Below are 23062 nucleotides of genomic sequence, written 5' to 3' on the forward strand. Positions count from 1 at the left end.
GCTGGCTTACATTAAGCAGTAATTTTCTTTCTTTGCAATCTCAGTTATGTTTTTCCTCTCCTTTCAACCCTGTTCAGAATGGCTTCCAGCCCCTGTAACAGCCTGGAAACCCCCTGGCTACCCTAGAGCCACCTTTGAGACAAGAACTTCCCACCAGCACACAGGGGAGTCCCAGCTATGTCCTGCTGCACTGTCACCAAATCAGAGGCTGGCTCATCACCCACCGCCTGTTTTCCAAGTCAACAAATCACTGCCCCAAGCTCACCTCATCCTTTCATACAGCTACACTGCTGAACTGCCTAGCCAACATTTTAAACTGGGCACATTCATCAGAAACACTGCAATAAAAATACGGATATTTCTGAAGGTTAAATGACAACTTGGAAATCATTTTTGGTAAATATTGGTAACAATTATTCTTTTTTGTCTTAAGATTCTTGCCTTAAGAAGATAGATCCTCTTTATCTTCTCATTACATGTTCCAAGTCTCTTATTGGTAGTTCATTATTACTGGGGGCTTCATAAGCAGCAGTAACCTCAATGCACAGGTAGGAAAAGTCAAGCAGAGGCACTGTGAATAACTCTTCCTGTGCCACAGTAGCATTCAAAGAGACTTCAGAGTCAGTCCCTAGTACAAAGTTCAGGATGCCTAAATCAGGCATCCTCTATATAATGCATATATATATATTAAAAAATATACATAACAAAGTTGGATCTTTAATTAAAACATTGTGTCCACTTCAGCCAATACCACTATTGGTTTCCACTGCTCATCCAAAGAGACAGTATTGAGGGTTTCTACCTCCTGACAAGAATAAACCCAACATCCAGGACTTGCCATCTTGTCTTTGCTGTTGGAGACAGCAGTCAGAACCCTACTACGATAAATACCAAGAGGAACACAGACATTTATAAGCAGACATGACCTCAACATCCTTCCAGCTACGCTACTTACCCTGCAAATACCCTGGACATTTTGCCTCATCACTGTCAAACATGGGAAGGAGTAAAGAGAACAACGAGAAGGGTGGGTGAATCTTAGGCAAGAAACCAAGGAAATACAGACTGATGTCTGCCTGCATTTATTTTGCCACAGCACTGTCCTGCTAATAGCTGGATTTGATTTTTTCACCTCCTCAATTGCAGGTGGTGATGGGAATACACTCCAGAGAGCTCAATATCTGAACTTTGCTTAGACTAAGGCTGGACCAAAAATACTCAGTAGGGTTTGTCCTTTAGGAGTTTTGAGCCTGTCTTGTATTAACATCTAACGGGACAAACACCTGGTGCACAAAATAAAACTCAAATTTGTTCAAGGAATTTGATACTTTGGTATCCAGGACCTCACTGTGACTAAGTTGCTGCCAGCACCGAAGTAACACATCCTCATGACTGAAACACATCAGATGATCCAAGTAGAATCATAGAATAGTTTGGGCTGGAGGGGACCCTCAAAGGTCTCCATTGAGTACTGTGCTCATGGAGAAACGGTCACTGCAATGGGACAAGCAACACTCAGATTAGGGGTGAAAACGTTGAGGCTGGTTGGTAGTTTCTGCTGGCTTGAAGTTAGGGCTGGCTGATGGTTTCACTCAGGCTGTCGGGGGATTTCTGACACCTGGTTAATCTACTGGTTTCATTCTAAAACTAACCCCTCCCCTCAAGACTGGTTAGAAATGGAGACGATTCTCAAATACCATGCAATGAGTCTGACATTGCTTTTCTGATGGCTGATGGTTTGTGACAGTCCTCCACAAGCAAAAGCAGTAGCGTGAGACTGACATTAGGGACTCTTCTGTCCTTGTTCTGGCCATGTCCTGATTTTCTTGATGGTTTCAAGCCCATTAAATCCCCACAGCTTCTTTCAGAGAAGCAAGTTCTAGGAAGTGTCCTTCAATAAAGATTTTTCTTTCTTTGTAAAGTCAATGTTTCTTTCTCAGTTTAAGATTTTGTGACTTGTCCGTATCAGCCTTTCTCCTAAGCCAAAGCATTTTATCCCCCTAAGGTTATATCTGAATTCTCAAACATTGTAAGCAATGACAGAAAGAAGGCAGGAATTGCAGAGTGCCTCTGTCATTACTAGTCTGGCACAGTGACACTCAGAGACCATTAACCAGCCCAGCCTTGTGCCTAGAAATCCAATCTAACCACCTGGAATAATTTGGCACCCTTACCTACACTTTTCTGCCCTAAAACATTCAATGCAATGTGGAACTCATCCTTGTGAAAGGAATGTACCTGACAGAGACACGCTCTCAGCTGCACAAGGGAAAGGACACGTTATAGCAAGATAATCCAAACACCACTGAAACATTGCAGTCACAGAGCTTGGAATGATTCTCAGCTGCATTTTGGTGTACAAATGGAGTGCAAAAGTGATGGTTTTATCTCTTGTACCCACTCAATCACACAGACTTCTCTTGTTTTCACAAGGGACCGCTTAAAGCCAACAGGGGACAGGGAAGAGATGTGTTGCAATCATCAGATACAAGTGAGACGTTTTAATTGGTATTAGCTTCTGGTAGATCAGAGTTATTCATACATACACAGTTTATTTTCCTATGGCCCATACTTTTCTGGCACGCCGGCTGATGCCGAGGGTAAGCTGGGAGAGATGAGGCCAGGGATTCGTTGGCTTTAATGCACAAATGAAAGATGCTTTCAGTCAGCCGCAGCCTGGGTGCCAGGTTTTGTTTTTGCAGTGCTCTCACTTTGGGGTGGAGAGGCCTGGCCCTCTCCTTCCTCATGCTTCCTTTGCTCTCGCACAAACTTTGTGGAGCTGCAGAAAAGAATTTTCCCATAAATAAACAAAATATTGAGTTACACACCATGGAAGTGACGACAGAAGAGAGCCCCAAGTCATCTTCTTCATTTCTATGCGCAGCGCAATGTGCCAACTCTCAGATAAAAGATCCATGACAGAAAATGACATTGCTTCCAAGTGCACATAGTTTTGGACTAAAATCACCGAGTCGTCATTCCGCACGTGCTCACGTGCGCGCTGGGGTGCAGGGTTCAGCCATCTGCCTGCCCAGCTCCCCCAGCATGCTCCTGCTGCCTTCCTGCTGCTCTCACCAGCCCTGCTGAGGGTTCAGCGTGCTCACAGATCCCTGCTTTTAACTCTCAAGGCCTAGCAGGTGACTTACTGTTCTTAAGGCTCAGAAGGTAAAGTGCTAACTTGAGACCTGGTGCAGGCAACACCCCCATCCTGCTGAAGTTACTGCTGCAGTTTTCCTGCCCTTTGCTGGACATCAGAACCTGGCTCCTCAAACTTTCATTGGGGATTCAGCGGTGCAAAGGTCTTTGTAAAGTCCTTCTGCACAGAGGTGGATTCACTGAATCACAGCATCACAGGTTGGAAAGGACCTCAAGGATCATCTGGTCCAAACTTCCCCAGCACTCAGTCCAGCTCAAACCTGAAAGTGTCCCGTGGTGGGGAATCCACCAGCTCCCTGGGGAGATGGTTCCAATGGTTGATTGTTCTCAGTGTGAAAAATTTTCCTCTTGTGTCCAATGGGGGCAATCTGCAATTAGGCTACTTCTAATTTGACTGTAGGATCGCTTTATTGGTTAATTTTAAGGCTCACTAAAGGTACTATTAATGAGAAAGTGATTCCAAATATGCAAAACAGAGATACAACATGTCCCTGGTAGATTCAGTGTTCTCCACACTTTGCTGCTTTGCTTTTGGGCTCTGATGGGATGGGGAACTCACATACAATTCAGCTCTTAGTGAGCATCCTAAAAGCCAACTTTTTTTGTAGGCAGCATTGCTCTTCACAAGCCTTTCTGGTGGGAGGGTGTGGGATAACACATACAGCAATTACTGAAAGCTGCAGGGGTGCCTCGAGCCCCTAGCAGGCAGTGGGCTGGGCCAGCACCAGACAATGTATCACCAATGTACACAGGAATGACAGTCCAGGTCCAGTATGAACCCAGGCTGAGAAGGAAAATGGGTACCTTGGGACATGAAATCATTTTCAGGTATTCCCAGAGAGCCTCTGGAAAGGCAAAAGACTGAAGCTCTGCAAACCTCAGGTCCGGTGCAGCATTTAAAAGCCATGCCCTGCTTTCTGCCTAATTAAACCTGACTGTATTAGACCTAAAATCATAAATGGTACTGTAAAAGCTTTATAAAAGCTGCCATTAGGAAACGCTCACATTCACAGAATCCCAGACTGGTTTGGGTTGGAAGGGGCTCATCCAGTTCCAACCCCCTGGATTGGACTCACACTCTTCTCAAGGCCCTACATAGAGATGAAGATGAACTTCTGACCAACAAGAGACAAATACATATGGTTTGTTATCCTGCATGTCCACCAGTAACTTGCTCCTTTATTAATCTTTTGGGTTCCAACTGGAGTTCAGTAACGTTTTACTCATGTTACCCAGTATATATCACAAATATATTGGCTGTGTGTCATCTCCAGATGACCACAGGAAGCCCCTGTGGTGGCATCAGTGGGGAGGACAGAGCTTGGTGGCTGGTGCCCCAACATGGCAAACCCAGTAACTGCTGCCAGCTTCAAGAGAAAAGAAAAAAGAGTAAACCCCAACATTTTTGTTATGATTTGTGTTAATGGACCCTCGAGCTTTCAAGATGCCACTTTAGTTTTCCACCTTCTCTTTAAAACTTCCCTTTACAGCAGTGAAGAATAGGAGTATCATGTGTTGATAAACACGTGAATCCAGGAAGCAGGGATTTAAGGTGTATTTTTAATGCAATGGTGCTTACTATACTGTGTGAAAATACTCCCTTTATAAATTGGTATTAGAGATACAGCACAATATGGTCATTTTTAAGGACCCTTTACACAGTCAGTCAAGTATAAGAAAGGGCTTAGTGTAAAGGAAGACCAGGTCCCTGCTGTATTTTTCTGACTGATCTCTCCTGACAGCTATGGAGGGGATCTCTGGGCCTAAGGGGACACATTCACAAGATTAAACAACAAAAGAGCTGGGCCAAAACGGGGACTAAAGAGCTTGGCTTAGCAAGTTCGAGTGGTTTCAGTCGCACAGCCACCCAAGAGAGAGGTGGAACTGTTTCAGGGGTTCAAGGAATTACACACAGCAGTTACAGGACTCAACTGAGTCCGAGTTTCCTACCCAGCAGGTCTACTAGACACTGAATTGGTTTCTCCCAAGTAAAAGATGGTGAAGCACCAGGGCTGGAGTTACTCAAAACTCGACAGGATCAGGGCTCTGGTGTGAGCGTGGCACCAGCAATAATTCTGTCGAGAGCCAACAGAATGAATGACCCAGTAGGTGTCTTTTCCATCACCATGGCTTCTGCATCTCACAGCAACACGACCATGTGCTCCAAGCCCCTGAAAACCTGCGTTCCAACCAGACCTCCATTGCTGCAGCAACACTACAGCCAACTGCAGCACTGTGGGGTATTCTTCCTCCTTTGTCTACATTGCTTAACGGAGATCAAAGCCTGCAACTGCACACTGAGATACTGCAGCCCCCACGCAAACCAGAGAGAAAAGAAAAAGTGACTTCTCATGCAATGTATTAGTTGGGAAGCTTGGGAGAGAACCAAAGCCTCATGAGACCGTGTAGAGCTCCTAAACCACTCCAGCAAGTCACCTGCTTTGCACCAGCCATTAGCACTGGAAAGAGCATCTGGGCCATGCTCTACAGATGCCTAGCAAGGAGGCTGAATGCCACAAGCTTTAAGTAGTCACATCTACCCAGAGCTGCCAGGCCCATTTACTGTAAATACCGGCCTTTTAATAACAACACCTTTCCAGAAGTGTTCTTTGTGAACAATGGGCTTCGGGACATTTCTCAACAGCTTTCCAATGGTGCTTTCTTCCACAAATGTAAGTTATGATAACTCAATATACCATGTGTGTTAGATGTTCCATAAGGAAATGGCCTGCATGGGATACATACAGTCCCAGAGGTTTCATGCTCTGACAACCCCTTGTTTCAGTTTCCCAATGCCACAGGAGCCACCAACAGCCATGAATGTGGAGGGCATCCAAGAGTGCCCACCATGCAACTCCTGTGTTCACAAGATTAAACAACAAAAGAGCTGTCCTACTGCCCCAGGGATGCCCAACCAAACATGGGCAGCCAAATTATACGATAGCAAGATGTTTGCAGCTCCAAATCAACACCAACTACCTCCCGACTGGGAGAGAGCTGAGAATAATTAAAATGAGCTTGTACTTAGTGTGTTCAGAGAGCATCATGGACATGACCCTTATCGCTGTTGCTAACAGCTGGGTAGGTAACCGGGGTACTGCAGTCGAACCAACTTTCTTAAGGGCTTTTCAATGTTGAAGCCAACCTTTGGGGGTTTTTAACATGGCAAAGTTCTAGAAGTTGTTTGGTCTTTCAGCAGAACACATGTAATTGCTGGACAAAAGATTATAGGCAAATTCTTACACTTAAAAGAAAGCTGAAACCAAGATTAAATATATAATATACATACAGTGTTTTTCCACCCACTCTTGGATGAAAGCTTCAAACTTTTCTAAGACTTCTTACCACACAGATATTCCATGTATCAACAAATAGGCTTGCTAACATCAAAGGGCTGTACAGATCTGAAACATCTCAGAACCCCTGGGTAATAATTACATACCAAAAGCATTCACCCACGTTTACAGATAGGAAAATTAAGATATATAGGGCCATACACTTCCTCATTTACTATATCAAATAGAATTACAGGAGCAATGAATCTGGCTCACAGAAGTTCAAATGATTTGCTTAAGGTCACAGAAGAAAGTCAAGGATGGAGCCAGAAGGCGAACTCAGGAGTTTCCAGTCCTATTTGTAACGCACTTGATCATACGGACTTTGTCATTTGTCAGAGGGTGAATGCTCAGTGCTTCTGTTACTACTCAGAAAACCCTCCTGACATCTATTTCCTTTGAAAGAGCCAATACTACCACAGACCACAAAACCAAGCTCAGCATCCCCCCGGCCCTGTCTGCTACAGCCCAGCTCATTCAGTGCTTGTGTTTAAATACAACTCCCTATTCTCTGAAAACCCAACATGGTTTCTCAGCATATGCATCAAGTCTTGGCACCTTCTTATTCAGAAATACACCTTCACCAAAAACTACCTGCAAAGGAAGGTTTCTGGTGCAAAACGGGTCATAGTTAATGGTGTGGTGAAGTGCCACTCAAAGAACATTAAGTACATCAGCCCCATGCCTAGAAAATGAAGGTACCAGCCTTGACAGCTGTATTCCATGTCTGATGATGCCCTCATTACAAATGCTGAATAGCCAACCACTTTTTCCTGGCAATAAAACCTTGACACAAGCTTAGGAAATCTACTGTACTTGTGAGAAAAGTGAGGTAAGAATATGTTTCCATTTACTCTTTGAAAGAAAACAAAAACAAATGACCTGCTACTGAATGTCCTTTTTATTCAGGAAAATAAATCAGTGGCAGTCCTTCTAATTTATGTTTCTCTAACTTTTCCTTGAGATTATTTAGAAGAGGAAAAAAAATGGCTGTTTCTATGGTTAGCTGGGAGAACATGAAGGATTTTCTGGTCCTGTTTGTTCTTGTTAGGGGCCATAAACTTCTACTTCTTGCTGAGTTCCAGTCACTGCAAAACCCTTCCAAATTTCAATGATATTTCATAAATTAAATTTAAAAAGAATACAGCACAGTCTTAGTGACAAATTCACAGCAGAAAAGAAGTTTGCTTCATCTGGGCTTCTGACTCCTACTAAATCAATAGGCTGCAGTTTCCTTTTTCAATTAAGTCAATACCAGAAGTATTTTTCTTCTAAGAGGAAAAAAAAAAATGAAAGGAGACAGAGAAAACTGAGAGAACAGGAAAATCCCCCAAGCATACATCCATTCAGCTGCTGAGGCATTGTGAAGAAGAATCACAGACTGAGAGCACATTAGACGGGCGTAAGTGCCCTTCCAGAGGAAACTTTGGAGAGGGCGAGTCAGGGAGCACTGATGCTCCCATAGGACATGGGGAAGGGAACCACAGCATCAGTCAAAATAAAAGAAGAGATCATGTTGGTCAAGATAAAATTAGGCTCCAAACAAATAAAGTAAAAGCAGTACAGAAAATTAAGCAGCTTCAGCATTACAGTTCCAGCCGATGGAATGATGTGACCCCCTCACTCACAAAGGATCCCCTCATACCACGTTCCAGGTTGATGGGCTGGAAGACAACCACATGTGCTGTGAAACACAGAACAAGGGCCAGTCAAAGCGACAGAGGAAATCCCTGCTCACACAAGCACTTTGGAAAACAGGTAACTCAAGAGAGCAGGCAGACAACAGTTCATTCCGCCTCACCAAAGGCATCTTCCTGTTGAGCCTGAAAAGATGACCATGGCCATCAGCAGGCAGCTGGAGGTGGGTGCTGCCTACTACATTCAGAGGCATTCCGTACTGGATACTTGGTCCTAACATTGCTAACAGCAGTTTTCTCATGGTTTAGGGTCTGTGTTTTTTATCAAGCCCATGGGATTTCCACTGCAGTGACCCTACAGAGCTTATCAGCAGCAGGGCGGCTGCAGCAGCCAGCAGCTGGGACCAGTGAGGCTGAGACAGGACCGAAGGCTCCCTCGGGCACTGGGGTCTCACCAATAGGCTTGTCCCTCATTCTAGTGTCATGAGAGACAGCACAAGGCTTTAAAGAGAACAAAACACTATTACTGACTGAGAGGACTCATTTTAACACTCGGTGTTGCTGTAAAATTATTAGAAATGTGTGACTATTCCACCATGGATGTAACTGGATGCCCCGTGCCTGAGAGACTGAGCTCCAGCCCCTTGGTCTGTATTCTGTGCAAAAGCTTCCCTCACCCCCACCCTGAACCCCCACTTTTTCATATTCATATTTGTCCCTATACTATGGACATGATCTAATGATGTCTGAAGTCAGGAGAAACCTCTGGCACTAGCTATAGCCACTTCTTTTTGGCATTTTTCTACTGATAAAAGATTAGATCATATAAATAACATATTTTGTTTAAATACTCTTAGAATCATAGAATCCCAGACTGGTTTGTGTGGGAAGGGACCTTAAAGCTCATCCAGTTCCAACCCCTGCCACAGGCAGGGACACCTTAGCTAGAGCAGTTTGCTCCAAGCCCCTGTGTCCAACCTGGCCTTGAACACTGCCAGGGATGGGGCAGCCACAGCTTCTCTGGGCACCCTGTGCCAGCGCCTCAGCACCCTCACAGGGAAGAGCTTCTTCCTTAGATCTAACCTGAACTACCCCTGTTTCAATTTGAACCCATCACCCCTTGTCCTATTGCTAAAGTACCTGCTGAAGAGTCCCTCTCCATCATCCTTGTAGGCCCCTTCAGACACTGGAAGCTGCTCTGAGGTCTCCATGCAGCTTCTCTTCTCCAGCCTCAGCTTTCTCAGCCTGTCTTCACACAGCCAAGTGTGCCCCAGGAGCCCTTGCCATGGGCTGTCAGCTGGCCACCTGCCCCACTGCTGGCTTCTGCAGGGGAACGGTGAGGCTGATTTCATCTGGTTTTATATACAAGAACTGACAATGGTGGCTCAGAACCTTTTAGAGTGAGCATTAATGAGCCCACAGTGGTGATGGACAGCGTGAGACACAGGCTGCGATGGTGCACGCAGTGCTGTTTATGATCTTACAGCATTTACCTCTCCTTCCTTTCCTCACCTTTGTCTTCAGCCTGGTTTAAAGCAGAAAGCAAAGGAATGCCCCGTCCCCCAGGCCCCTGACCTTTAAATGGAGCTCTCAGCAGCGTTCCCCCATCGCAGCTCCGAGGAGCGCTGCATTTCCGCTTTGCAGGAGGAGATGTGAAAACCAGAAAATATATGAAATGGAAAACACAACTGGTCAGAAAAGCCATTCTATAAATTATGGGCCTGGGCAGGAGAGGTATTTTTCTTTGGGAATCAGTCACTCGCCGTCTCCAGGCTACACTATGTGTAAGAAACAAAAAAGCCAAACAAAGAGCAAAGTGGAGGGGTTTTAAGCTAGCTCAGAATCAAGGAAAGGAAACTTGAAATGCAAGTGAAAGACCAAGAGCAACCAGCATCATCCGGGTATGAGACATGGCCATGAAATGCAGCAGTCCTTGGCCTGTGGGGCACGGAGGGATCTCCATTCCACTCCTACTGCCGTGGTAGAGAAGATCTAACTATAACCCAGCTAAATCTCCTCCTTAAGCTATACTTCTGCTGATACCCATGTCTCATTGCTGCAAAGGAGATCATTCTCAGGCCTCCCAGCGTTACCTCTACCACATGCTGGCCATGTCCACCTCCTGCAGCAGAGCCTCCACATCCCCATCACCACACAGATAAACCAGCTGGAGTTTAAACCAAAATCAGCTTTGCATAGGGCCAAAAAACTAGTAAGCCCTACCAACAGTTGGACGGGGCTCGGAGCAACCTGGTCTAGTGGAAGGTGGTCTTTCCCTGCCTGTGGAAGGGGGCTGGAATTACATGAACTTTAAAGTCCTTTCCAATCCAAATGAGTCTGTGATTCTAAGAGCAGCAAAGCTTGTTCTTCAGCTTATATCCTGCATGAATACTGCTAGAGAACTCCGGGTGGGAGGGACTCATGGAGAGCCTGCCTGGTGCCTCTGTAAGCATGGTGCAGTCCCATAAATAGAGCAGGCATGGGATTTCCAAATGACTTAAAGAATCAGACATTCAATTTCCACTGGATTTTGGTGCTACTAGGATACGTAGCCCATCAGGCTTCTCTGAATCACTCAGCTTATTATTTGGCTCCTGGAGACAACTCCATCACCTGAACCAAACCAACCCAAACTATTCTATGAGATGTTTCAGAGCATCTCAAGATACAAGTTACTCTTCAGCTTTTCTGCAGCAATTTGCTCATTCCTTTTGAACTACAGTCCCCTGCTTGGCTAAGAGGGGATCACACTGACACAGGGATGAAGAAAATCAAACAGCAAAGTGCAGACTGGGTCGGTGCATAGTTTCTGATGGGGACCAAGGTGGTTTGTCTCCAGTACATCTCATTTACAGCTGCTGGCACCAACTGGCAGTGCTCTCTCCACATCTAAACAGCCATGAGCCTTGACTGGAAATCACTGTATGCTCATATGCACTAGTTTGGGTATTTTAAATTCAAACTCTTTCAACAAAGGTAAGAACTGACTTTTTTTTTCTGTTTGAAAACAGAACTGCATAAATCAAAAGGGCTTCAAACCCTCTGGACCTGACTCCATGTAACTGTCTTTCTTCAAGAGCAATGGTGAAAGCAAAAGCTTTGCAACAGGGAAGTTAGAAAGGCTCCGAGTTCTTGAAGTGCCCCAAAGTCACCCAGCACCTCAGCATCCAAGTGAGAGGAAAAACCTGCATCTCTTGATTTGCATCTATAAATTCCTCTATGAGAAACTCAAGGACTGGCCCTACTGCACTGGGAGCAATCACAGTACGTCAGGCCAGAGAACAGGACAGCTTTGAAGCAAGTCTTTTCACCATTCCCACTTCCTGCACTTGAGCTTAACTGTGCTGCCATGGGGTTTCAACGACAATGAAGGTGGAAGCCCTGCTGCAGATGTGCATCAAATGTGCTCCAGGCCAGAGCAGGCTACAAGAAACCACACCAGTGCCAGCAACATGCTTGGCTGGAATAAAGCTGGAATGGTCCTAGCCTAACATTAACTCCCAAAGACACTTAGTGAAGGTTTAGGGGCCCGAACATCAACTGTCTTTATCTAGTGATGTGCTTCTGCTGCATCACATCACCTGCAGACACAACCACTGCTTCCTCACTGATTACCTACCTCAAACCCAATATCTAAACAGGCCAACAAGAAACCTGGAGAGGGGCTTTGGACAAGGGCCTGTAGGGACAGGCGAAGGGAAATGGCTTTAACCTGCCAGAGGGGAGACTGGGATGAGCTCTTAGGCAGAAGCTCTTCCCTGTGAGGGTGCTGAGGCGCTGGCACAGGGTGCCCAGAGAAGCTGTGGCTGCCCCATCCCTGGCAGTGTTCAAGGCCAGGGGCTTGGAGCAAGCTGCTCTAGTGGAAGGTGTCCCTGCCCATGGCAGGGGCTGGAACTGGATGAGATTTAAGGTCCCTTCCAGCCCAAACCCGTCTGGGATTTTGTGATTCTTTCTGCTGCCAAGATCTGAGATTTCCCCTGGGCTCTGACTGACAGCAGTCACCATGCAGTCAATTTGGGAGCTCTGCTCAGCATCTGTGAGTAAATACTCCCTCCACAGCTGGAGTCCACCCTGCAGCTCAGCTGCAGCATCTCACCAGGCTCTTCTCTGCTCCTTCCAAATGCTGCTCAGGGATCGCACTTTGGAAACACTCAATTTCACCCGAGTTTTCTGATAAAACCACTACAGAACAGAATGTTCAGTGGAAGACAATACTGCAGTGGGTTTGTGCACAGGGACAGCTTCAGCCTCCACCAAAACTGCAAAGTTCCTGGTGAAAGAAATGAATTCTAAACAACTTCTTGATATAAAGTGATTTTCAAGATTTTTTTCATCAGACTTTATTTAACTCATCTCTGTGATTTCTATTTTCTGTAACAAGACAACGAAGAGCTGAAGACAGATGTGACCTCTTGATGTGGCACTCCTGGCTTTCCTGAGGAGAGCAATTCTTACCAGCAAGGCTTGATGATATCACAGCCAGTTGAAAGTAACTACATCCAGCTCATGTCAGGGACCTCCAGAAGCTGCACGCTGATGTCAGCTCAAAGGTGGACAGGACACCCTTGCCTCCCTCAGCAACAGTACCAATACAGACACTTCCTTCTCACTGCTGTCTCCCTGCAGACATTTATAAATAGGACATAAAGAAAGACCTGAGGCAGTAGACACTTTTGGTCGAGTTCTCTTCCCCATGACACACTAGCTGCTCAGAAATCAATGCTGGCACGAAACTGGAGTAATACAGTAAAACCGGGGATCCCTTGAGTTGTATTTTGTGTCAGTTACCCCCCTGGAACCTCATTAACTTCACTGAAGCTGCAGAAAAATAACATATTGCAGAATTTGGCCTTCTTTTATTTTTGCAAATGCATCTTTTCAAATTGAGCATCTGGAATTTAAGTTCCCTTCCAAATGCTGTGTGTGATTTGTTCTTGCCAGAGCAGCACACCTGGGACTAGGAAGGGGGTTTAGATAAGTGCCTTTCCATATGGCCAACTGATAAATGATTCATTCTGCACAGCTTAACTTTGAAAATAAATTCAGGATCGTTAAGATATTAAGATACCAGCTTCATATTTCACCTCATAATTGCACTTCACATATCACAGAGAGCTGCTGGGTTGATTTCACTGCTGCTGTTTGCAGATGCAGGCTCTGCACCCGGAGTGGAGCTCCTGGGTATTGCATCACAGCCTCCCTGCTCTTTCCTCCCATTCCAGCACACGTTTTGCTCTTCTTCAGAAGGTAATTGTTATGTGGATTCCTACCAAAAAGCCAAACAAACCCTTTTCTTCTCATAACATTACAGATTCTGTATCCTCAGATAAAGAAATAGATAAATACCATGCTTAGGCTAATGCTCAATTAAATATGCTGATGTGATTAAAGAGCACTCAGGAGGAAAACAAGCTCAAAGCAAAACGCTTCCTTGAGGGGCAAGAAGCTGGGTACTTCTCAACCCAACCTTCTGGCACTCACGGCAAACAGGACCTCCACTTGCTACCCTGCACTCAGTGCAGGGTCAGCTTCATCCTCACAGCACTTCTGCCCACCAATTTCCAGTGTCACCACTGCCACACTACAATCCTCTGCTGGAAGGGTGAAACGGGCCAGATTTCCCAGTCAAGAACACAAAATGATCACGTTTCACCCCTAATCCCAAAGAAATAGGTACCCCCATCCCTAACAAGGCCAGGATTGAATGTACAAACCATCACAGCAGGTGATGTTTGTATTTCCTTTTTAAGGCAAACAGAATGGGAACCAGTGGACAAAGACAGACACACTGGGGCAGGAACCTACATCCTAGTCCATCTCCTTGACCACCACCAGCACAACCCACCCCAGGCACAGCACGTGGTACACTACAGCCCAGGGAAAATAACACATCGTGCAAACTTCACGTGAAGATGCCAACAACTGGGCTGCACCCCTGGAACACACTAGAACAGTACTGTGACAAGCATGACATGACAACAGGAGCGCTACATTAGGTTCACAGAATCATGGAATCACAGAACCCCAGGTTGGAAGGGACCTCAAGGATCATCCGGCCCAACCTTTCTAGGCAAAACACAACCTAGACAGCATGTCCCAGCACCTTATACAGCCCAATCTTAAACGTGTCCAACACTGGGGAATCCACCACTTTCCTGGGGAGATTATTCCAATGGCTGATTGTTCTCAGTGTGAAGAATTTTCCTCTCGTGTCCAGTTGGAATCTCCCCAGGAATAACTTGTGCCCCTCATCCCTTGTCTTATCCATGTGACTCTTTGTTGGTCTCAAGAGACCACCTGGGTCTTTCCAGGCAGCATCTACCTCCTGTAGGCAGGAAAGGACCACTGACAGCCCCGTACAGCTGTAAGAGCCCTGGCGTAAACCTGCTTAGCTCAGATGACATCAGTGTATTTGTACTGGTTCACACTGGGAAGATCCAGTTGGACACAGAATGAAAAGCAAGCACAAAGCCCAGGAGAGGCACCGGAACACTGCAGTGCAGACACAGTTTCTGCTTTCTCACTGGATTTAGGAGCCAGATGAGTGGAGTTTCCATATGGGAAGAAGAGCCAATCTCCAAGTGCTTCCAAGTCTGTATGGACAGCATTTCCTCCCAAGGGTTGGGTTTTGGGGTGTTTTTTTAATCTCTTTCAGCCATTAAATCTTTTCAGAACCAGTGAAGTATTTCCTTTGGTCCTACCAGGCTCTAATACTTTTGCTTAAATGCGTCTTAGGTGAAAACCATACTCAAAGCAACTGGGCACAGCTAGGAGCAAAAGGGGGACCAGCTCAGGCTGCACATCTGGAAAATACTCCTCCTGGTAGGATCTGCTGGAGCAGGGAAGGGGCTCCCCAGGGAGCAAGAGCCGACCCTCAGCTGGCGACATCATCGTAGGCTGGATGAGGCCAGAACCTGGAGGGAGCCGTGGCAGGAGCTATGTGATGCAGTAGGTGCTGCCTCCAGCCTTGCTGGGGGATTAGGAAGCTGCCCATGGCATTTTTCTCGCTGAGTGCGCAGGGACATGTTGGGCTTCCCTGTGAAGAAGGATCAGCTGAAGGAAGGTGACGTGTTGCATGCACCCTGGCTGGGGAGAGCGAGCACTGGGACATGGATAGCACAGACAGCATAACCCCGAAACAGCGGCTCCATGCTGGTGGTACCCACAACCCATGTCTGGTTCTCAGCCCAAAGCAAGAAATGGCCATTTCATGCACATTCCAAGTGTCTATTGCAAACAAAATGCTAAATATTGTGGTCATCACAAACAAAAGCCCAGGGAAATAAAACAATGACAAGGCAAAGTTTGATCTTGAGAGCTCCTTTCAGGGACAGGCAACTGAGAAATATGACTAGAGCAGAAATCTACTTTCACTTCACGTGCAGTCTATAGATATTTAAGCACATGATACTTTGTTCTATGCAAAAGCAGTCCCAGTTGAGAGCTCATAGATGATATATCTAGAAAATACAGAAAAAAAGCCCACCAAAAAAAGCCTTGCTCTCTGTTCCAAAAAGCTGTCTTCTTTCCTAATTCTATCCATTTAAATTTATTGCTGCTGAAATTCCCAACGTCTGCCAAAATGTAAGACAAGTCGCACTCAGACGAGTGTTACCAGCAGAACAGAGAGAGGTGTTCAGAAAGGAGCTGGGAAAGAAATCCTGACAAGGACAGATCCGTCATTTTCAGTGATTACAGCAAGTCCGGGGAAGCATCTTTTGGAAGTATCAGTAGTGAAAAGGAAAAGAGAAGACAAACCAGAAAATCCCTGCTGTAGGAGAAGGGATCAGGACAGTGGTCTGTACAACTGCTACTCACTGTAGTAGTCATCTGAAATCAGAAGCATGTGAAGCTGGCTGCTGCAACCCTGCACTAAAAGCAGTCATAGAATCCCAGACTGATTACAGTTAGAAGAGACCTTAAAGTTCATCCAGCTCCAACCCCTGCCACGGGCAGGGCCACCTTTCACTCGAGCAGCTTGCTCCTAGCCCGTGTCCAACCTGGCCTTGAACACTGCCAGGGATGGGGCAGCCACAGCTTCTCTGGGCACCCTGTGCCAGCGCCTCGGCACCCTCACAAGGATGAATGTCTCTGTCCAGAAGAACTTTTCCCCTATTCCAACACTGAGAAGGAAACTGAGAAGGAAGGATAGTGGGGAAGGGATGTAACCCAGGTAAAGACACTAAAGGCCACCACCGCACCAGGCCACCAGCAGCAGTTATGACCACGCTCGTTTTCTTGCCTCCTCTGCTCCTTTCAGGCTCCCTGGTGTCCAACCACCAGCTGGGACCTGTTCTGATGAACCTGGAAGTTATCTCCATGACTTCCACTCCTTTCCCCAGCTTGGCTAGAATCAGCCAAATGGTTCAAAGGTCATCTGGAGAAGAGCAAAAAGGCTGAAGATACTTTGAAATGGTGGCTCATTTTCAAAACCAGAGTGCTCCTGCAGATCTGTAGCTTTCATTCACATAAAAAATCCAGTTGAAAGAAACTAAAAATATTCAACTGCCAAATCCTGATACACAAAAAGCCACTGAGTAACACACAGAAGATGGTTCTGCAAAGCTGGATCCCACCTGACCCCATGTATTAAATGCAGACTGAAATTAGTGTCTCTATACCCTCTCTTCCATAGCTCACTTTACAGGCCTTTTCAACCACAGAATTGAGTGAGGGCTCTGTAAAGTGCTATTTTCCTGCTGCTGGAGTTCCAGGAATAAAGGGGCATCCAAACAGGCGAGGGAAAGGCAGCCCAGCCAGAGGCCCCACGTGAGTCCTTCCATGAGGATGCAGCATCCATTTCTAGGAAAGCCACGCTAACAGGAAATGTGGGGGTTAGAGAAATAGCTCTTGTAGAGAGGTCTTACACTCTAATACAGATGCATCTGTACTTTTCCATTATATCAAGAGCTTTGCCCATATTTACTGCTTGGGGATTGTTTGTCTCACTGCTGTTGTCCTGCCAGCAGTGTTGTACTTATGGCCAGAGCCTCTGTGGTCCATTGGCACGGCACTCTGGAGTTGGACCTAACTCTACTTCTGCACTTGGGCTCTGCTCTATGCACATCATCCCCAGCGCTGACGTGCATGGCTGGCTGGGAAGTAGATGCTTGAGCACATAGGTCTGCACCTACCCTGACACTGAGCTTACTTCAACACAGCGTAGTCAGGAACGGAGGAAGTCCAAAATGCCCTGCAAGCCCTGTTCCTCAAGCATTGCAGATCTCAGTACAAGGCAGCACGAGGGCATTGGCTGCTTTGCCTGAGATGAGGTATCCATGTAGTAATCCCTGTGCTCACATGCCAGGGAAAGGGAGAAAAGTCTGGCTGAAAGAGAGACCCTCCAGAGCAGTAGCACTTTCCTGCAGGACATGTTGGTCCCTGCAGGAGCTCAAGACTGAGCACCAGCATGAGCCAGAGCTGCTCTGAAGTCACGCACCGAAGCCTTTTCCCAACTGCTCCACAGGGAATTCAGGAGATGTTTTGCCTTAGCTGCACACACAGAGTAGGTTTTTCTCCTGAGGAATAAATGAAACATGCAGCAACGGAGTCAACAACGTTAGGAAGAGGCCAAACTCAAAGGCCCCAGATCCCCAGGGGCCCTAGGATGTGTGAATCAGGGAAAAGCAGAAAAGCATCATAGCACTAAAGCAAAACCTCCTTAATAAAAGTGACAGGAAATGCTCTGAGGCACGGAAAGTGACCCAAGAGCAAAAGCCAGTAGAGTCAGAACAGCTTCCCCAAGGAAAACAGTGTAGCCCCACTCCTGGAATTGTATTATAACCAGACTCATTAATATTCCTAGGAGGATACTTTAGGAAAAGTCCTTTGCTGCCACGGGGTGGGTAAGATATCCAACAGGTATTTTCCATCTCTCAGTTCTGGGAGTCTTCTCCATTTATACCAAGGGAGAACTCAGCTTTGGATCAAAGGACATCTCACTTCACCTGGTGCCTCCCTGTGAGATGTCAGATGGGTGTTCAGCACAGCTGATCCCCAGGGAAATCCTTCTTACTATGAGAACACTGGAATCTGATTCTGAGCATCACCAGTATTAATGTCTCTCAGTTTTGATGAAACCTCTGCTCACAGCCAGCCACTGCTTTCCCTTGGCCAGACTGACAGAGCCACCCTCAGGGCAGGAGCTGCTGCCCAACAGCAATTGCAGAGAGCACACAAGGAACAGAGGGTGCAGGGTCCCACACTTGGCCCCAGCTGGTGTCAAACCACGCTTGGCCCTTTGTGTGACATCTCACAAGTCTGTCTGATGCTCTGACATTCGTCAATTCAGTCAGCTTTTACCTCCTGAAAGAAACCACACTGCAGCCCTGGGAATCAGGGGAAGGAGAAGGATTCTGCACAAGGCTAAATGGAGGAATTACTCCAGCTAACCCAAGGAAGAGTCTCTACAACTTTACATTCAAAAGAGATGAAGACAAGGTTAAAACACACACATACTCAGGAAAGGTGAGGCACATGCATGATGTACCTCCACAGAGGAAGCACCAAGGCATCCAAGAGGAGCCGTGGTAGAAGTTGCTAATACCACACTGTGCTTCCCACTGGTTTATCTTTTAGAGAAGCACATGAGCAACAGAACAGGACTGGGGTTTCAGAATTGAATTAAACACAACCAGTACCTGATTTCCTGGCAGAGTGGAGGAAGATGCAGCCTCTCTGAGTAGCACAGATTTCAGAAGAAGCACGTTCCACATGGCAGGACAGTTCTGCTTTGCACACTGGCTGGAAAAGACACATCTCCCTTGAGTGAAGCTGCTGAGCCAACTGCTCTTGATTTAAGCCTTAATTTGTAGTTTAACATAAAGCTGGGGTGTCTTTTATGCTTGAAAACTTGATTTATCCATCACTCAGCCTACATCTTCCTTCAGAAACAAGTACTTTCTGTCCCACCCCAATGATTCAGAAAGGTCTGCACTTGCTTCTGCAACTAAAGGAGCTCACAATCAATTCCACTGTCATTAGAGGGAAAGAGGGTGACAGTGCCAGAACACAACTATGGTATTTGGAGTCACAAACCTAGTAATTTGCTGACTAACACAAATCCCCCCTTGGAGGCCACCAGAAAACATTGGAAAACTCCTGCTTAAATCCTTTGGGGCCCTTTCACCTACTAGTGCTATTTTCTAGAACGCTAAAAAGGAATCACATGGAGCAGGAAGAGAGAGGTGGTTTTCCTAAGACACCCAGGAAAGCTGTAGGGCTCTGAATTAGCCTGTGCTCTCCAACACCAGAGTCAAACATGATGATCTTTTTAGAGTAAATTCTGGAATGAGCCCTTGGATGCTTGATCTTTTTATAACATGTTGGTCATGCAGAAAACAAAGCGGGGGGACCTTGTGCCCGTGCATACCAAGTGGCTGTATGGCTGCCACCACCTCAACTGCAGTTTAGATAAGGCCAGGGCGATCGCTTTTCTACTGTCATGGGTGAAATAGGCTCGTTTTGGGGGAAATTAGTTTAATTCACTGCCTGTTAAAGTAGGCACTCTCCTTTTCCCTCCTTCTCTGCCTCTCCAGTGGTTATTGCCTTTCTTAACTATCCAGAGGTGCCACCACCTGGAACACGCCAGAGCCTTTTGAGTCCAGCATGGGGCAACCCCGACCTCTTCCTACAGTAGATCCCCACTACCCAAACCTGAGCACCCCAGTCACCAGTCTGTTAGCCTGCTGGCTGGTTCAGCAGCACCAAGTGAGACCATCTCCTTTTCAGCCCAACACTCCTCGCACCCATTTGGAGAGATGATAAACTGATCAACAAAAAGACCTTCAATATTTCACGGCAGTGTTCAAGGCCAGGTTAGATGGGCCTTGGAGCAAGATGCTCTAGTGGAAGGTGTCCCTGCCTGTGGCAGGGGGTTGGAACTGGATGAGCTTCAAGGTCCCTTCCAACCCAAACCAGGCTGGGATTCTAGATTTCACCCGAATTAAAACAACTGAAGTACTATTTTTTTTTTGACAGTAAGATGACTTGGGTACTTACATGTAGTAAAAAGACCTATTAATATTTTTCTTGTCTGAGTGACCTGCAAATGTGTTTTTGCTTTGTGCCTCTGGCAGCAGCATCCAAGGGCCAAGCATTTTCATAAAGCCAAGAGTTTTCCTGACCTTTCCTGCAGCAAGAAGTCACTGACTTCCTCCTGCTGTGTATTTGCACAGGGAATGCTTTTAAGCCAGCAGTAGTTAGAGGAGAGTTTAGCAGTTGTGTCCAAAACTGTATCTTCAACCAAGAGGTTAGTCCTACAGGAGCTCCCTCAGCCAAATGCTTTAGAACCTGGAGATTAAAGTTTTATAAATTCTGCTTTTATTTCTGCATTCCTTTTCCTTTTGTAACTAAATTCAAAGCTGTTCTCACCTTTAAATGGAATTGGTCAGCAGCTAGCGTGGCAGGACTCTGGTTGTGCCACACCTGGATGATGAATGCCACAACTACCAGCCCTCTGCCACTGACTTCCCCCAATAAAGCTGATCACGGATAATCCTTCTCTCATACCCTGCAGCAGTACAAGTACTGAGATGCCAGCTTCATACAGATCAGTACTCCCTGCTAACCTCCTTCACCTATGTAGGCTGCTCTCTGCCTTCTAACTCTTCTAGAGCCAAGCTGTGGCGCATTAATGTACTGCAGCTTTTGTCATTTCTAAACAGCTATTTGCATGTTTTGCTCATTATTACAGCCTCCAAGTCACATACTGGTCTAGTCACTTCTAATCATTCCTATACTAAACATTCAACTGCTTAAAAGCAAAGCCCAGCCCCGTGTGAAGCATTCACTGGTGAATGGGACATAAATCACCTTGGCCGAGTTCTCCACAGCGGCTGGGCAAGGAGAAGTTTCCAAGCTGTAAATGCTCCCCCACCTTCTCACAGGCTCTTGGGCTTTTGATAAACATGAGCAATTAGCACCTCTGCAGACATCATTTTCCTTCCCCACTGATGGAATATTGGATACTTCGAAGGAAACTGGGCCTTAGAGAGAGGTTCCAGGAAGGTCTTCAGGGTTGTGCATGGGATTACTAACACTGCTTCAAGTCATCCGAGGAGGGATGTGCTAACATGCTCCTCTCACCCACACCTCCCTGCCCCTAGAGTGACAAGTGCTGTGACAAGCCCATTTCTGTCTGATGGGAAGAAAAACAAACATTACAGTGGATAATCAAACAAATGTGGGCTCTTCAGTTCTTGGATGGGAACTCACTCTTAGCTAATGTCATAAAACATGGGAAGAATGCTGTATAATTAAACCCTCCTCTGGAAATATTTGACTAGGTTTGGGATGAGCTACAGGAACAACACTGAAGTCAGCAGCAGCAGTAAAGGCTGCATGAGACTGGGACTGAGGGATTTCTATCTAAATACATACCCGGGAGAAGCTGGAGGCAAAGATGCTGCTAAGTTAAGCAGGAAAATGTAGCAAGGGATTATACAGACACTCCAGCAAAGCTGGATTCCCTTCTTTTTATGTCACTGCAATCATTTGGGGGAAAGCTACACCTGTAAAGGGAAGACAGGTTTACAACTCTACAGTCACAATCACACAGATTTCATCTCTCCAGTGCAGGGTTCAGCTCCTGCTTTCATACTGTCTATCCTCAATCTAACCTTTTCCAAGCCACAACAGTAGCTGAGCTATTTTCAGTCACAGCCTGGCTTAAGTGATGCTGCAATAGACTTCCAGCACAGAAAACAGCAGCTCTGATGTGTGGCCTGCAGCAGCCATAACAAGAGAAGCCAAGGCTGGAGACCTCCAAGTGACAAGACGGACATTCATAGTGTTAATGAAACCCCTTGCCACCAAGAAATGCTGGCAGGACGAAGCACAAGTCATGAATCCTAATGGGGCACAGAACCAAAGCCCAGGGAAACTCTGAGGCTGTTCAATTCTGGATCCCAGGAAGATCTGAGCAATGCTCCAGAAGCACATTCAGCTGTAGTTCGTACTTCCACACCACCAGCATAGTGCCTCATGAGGGCAGGGTTGGGTCTGCCTGTAGGTCTTGGATCTGGACTCCCCTTCTTGCCAGCCTGCCCCATTACACATTTCATCTGTTCATCACTAATTGCCTTCCTCTCCACATAACTGAGAAATGGACGTTCCCCATCCTCTGCCCCTACTCACCCTCTTGAACATGGATCCCACCTCACAATAGCATCAGAGGTCAAAATTCAACCTACAAAGCTCTGCTTGTCCAGGGCAAGTCACTTTAGGTCCCTCACACCAGTCCAGGGTGCACACACATCCAGCAAATGCCAAACCACGCTCTGCTGTATGTGGGAATACATTGCCATATCAAGCCAAGATCTGCAGCAATGGGATGCTGAAAATAACCATCGGAAAACTAGGCTTGTGAGGAACAGTTTCTAGAGTGTCTAAAAGAGTAAGAAACCCCACTGAGAAGTTGGGACGAGTGACTGAAGGTGCATGACAATTCCCAAAACCCATTTCTATTCTACAGTTTCTTCCTATTTCCAAACCCAGGAAGCATCGAGGTGAACAGAATGAGCTTTACTGTTTTTAAGCCTTCAGTTTCACTGAAAAGCAGTAAGTGAAGAGGGAAGGACCAAGCACACGTTAAGAAGTGGGAAGAAGTGCAACCTGTTACTAAAATGGAAGAAATATGAGCATTGAGCCTAAGTGTGGAGCTCCTTTTTAGGCTACAGCTCCTATCATCTTGAATGAAAAGCAGTTAAGCAAAACTTACTGTGTTATCACATGTTGAGATGGATGAGCATCAGTTACATTTGCAGAATGCGTTGAAGTCTTTTGAGGAAGCACACAAGGGAGGATAAGCCTAAAGCTCAAACAAGGACCTCTGGAGGTGGTCTGCAAGGATTCAAAGTCAGTGCAGAGAAGCAGGAACATGGGATGTTATGGCTCCAATGGCCATCAAACCCAGCCAAGATCCCATAACTCCCT

At 46.2% G+C, this 23062-nt stretch overlaps 1 long non-coding RNA gene across 1 annotated transcript in view; it reads right to left on the reverse strand.

Moving 5' to 3' along the window:
• Positions 1-2481: 2481 nt before the first annotated feature.
• LOC133270881 (uncharacterized) overlaps positions 2482-23062 on the reverse strand; it is a 150581-nt gene continuing 130000 nt past the window's right edge. The window contains exon 7 of the long non-coding RNA XR_009743950.1: positions 2482-2779. This is a non-coding gene — a long non-coding RNA (uncharacterized LOC133270881). The remainder of the gene's footprint in view (positions 2780-23062) is intronic.

Source organism: Pezoporus flaviventris, unplaced genomic scaffold (genome assembly GCF_033815535.1).
Source record: "Pezoporus flaviventris isolate CSIRO_AGI_PZ_B2104156 unplaced genomic scaffold, CSIRO_AGI_Pfla_v1 ptg000023l, whole genome shotgun sequence".
Taxonomy (NCBI): domain Eukaryota; kingdom Metazoa; phylum Chordata; class Aves; order Psittaciformes; family Psittacidae; genus Pezoporus; species Pezoporus flaviventris.